Genomic DNA, 1,581 nt, shown 5'->3' with positions numbered 1-1,581 from the left:
AACTTCCCGAAAATGGTTTAGAATTCTGGAAAGCCAAATTTATTGATGGCTTACCTTCTTTATTTGCAGAAAGAGTAAAAAAGACTCTTAGAAATCCTCAAGGAATTATTCCCTATAGTGATTATACTTATGGAAAGCTTATTGGGGCTTGTACGCAAGAAGGCATAAATTTGTGCAATGAGTTAAAACTCTCAAGACAGCTTAAGATGGATAAGCTTAGAGAAAAGTCTCAATTAGAAGATTTTTGTACTCAATTCGGTTTATCGGATGCTTCAAAAAGCACCAACCGAAAAACTTCCAAATCAGAATCTCATAGATCTCATCATAAGAAAAGAAGATCTAGAAAAAAGACTAGAGAAGAAAGAGATGAGCGTAGAACTCATCGTAAATCTCATAGATTTACTAGGGATAGGTCAAGGCGAAATCTTGATAAGATCAAGTGTTATAAATGTGGAAAATTTGGGCATATAGCTCCAAATTGTAAGCTAGAAAAGCTTAAGACTCTAGAACTTGATGATGATATTCAAGAGAAGATTTATAGTTTTCTATACACTTCTGGTTCTGAATCAGATTATGATGATTCTTAAGCAAGTTATGCAACAGAGGATGAGCAACCTGAGTCTTCTAAGGTCCATCAAGATTCGAATGATGCTTGCAAATGTCATAGTGATATTTGTCACTGCGAATATGATGAATTCTACAAACTACAATCTCAGTTCGAAGACATGAATATGTTCACTATCAGTGCAGACAATGTGATAAAACTTCTAAAAGAAGTTATCGATAATACTCTTCGTAAAAAGATCATTCAATTGGCTGTTAGTAAAACTAGCTCTTCAACTAGTATTCCTAGTGATAAAAAGGTTAAAGATGATTTTAATTATTCTGCTCCTTATTCCTTGTTTGAAGTTCATAATAGACTCTCTTCTAAACAAACCATGGTTATTCATGATACCTCTTTTGATGATTTAAAAGGAGAAATTGAACATTTGAAGGAAAAAATTAAATTTCTTAAACAAAATCATATTATTTATGATCACCGTCTTACTCAGATTGAGTCTGCTAATAGCAAAGGAAAAAATAAGGTTGATGAATCTAATGCTGAAGAAAATATTCTTTCCAACACTTTGAATATTGTCCGAAACAAAATATGTTTTTGGGAATGATGCAAATTGTTACAGCTCATAAATGGTATGTTAAATGTACTCTATTAATTGATAATACTTTTTTTATAACTAACATTGCTAAGATTGATAATGGCGCTGATGTGAGTTGCATTCAAGAAAGTCTTATACCTACTAAATATTTTGAAAAAACAACTCATATGGTTAAATCTGCATCTGGTCATGCTTTAGATATAAAGTATAAATTATCTAATACTCGTATTTGCCAGAATAAAGTTTGTATTCCTCACTTCTTTTTCTTAGTAAAAAATCAGTTATACCCTCCTATTATTCTCAGAATTCCTTTTATAAATGCAATTTATCCTTTTACTAATATAAATGCTAAAGAATTTTCTGCTACTTATAAAAATCAAGATATTAGTTATACTTTTATCACCGAGCCTATTTCTAGAGATAT

The sequence above is a fragment of the Solanum stenotomum genome, chromosome 6 (genome assembly GCF_019186545.1).
Source record: "Solanum stenotomum isolate F172 chromosome 6, ASM1918654v1, whole genome shotgun sequence".
NCBI classification, from domain to species: domain Eukaryota; kingdom Viridiplantae; phylum Streptophyta; class Magnoliopsida; order Solanales; family Solanaceae; genus Solanum; species Solanum stenotomum.
This window is presented reverse-complemented; position numbering follows the sequence as displayed.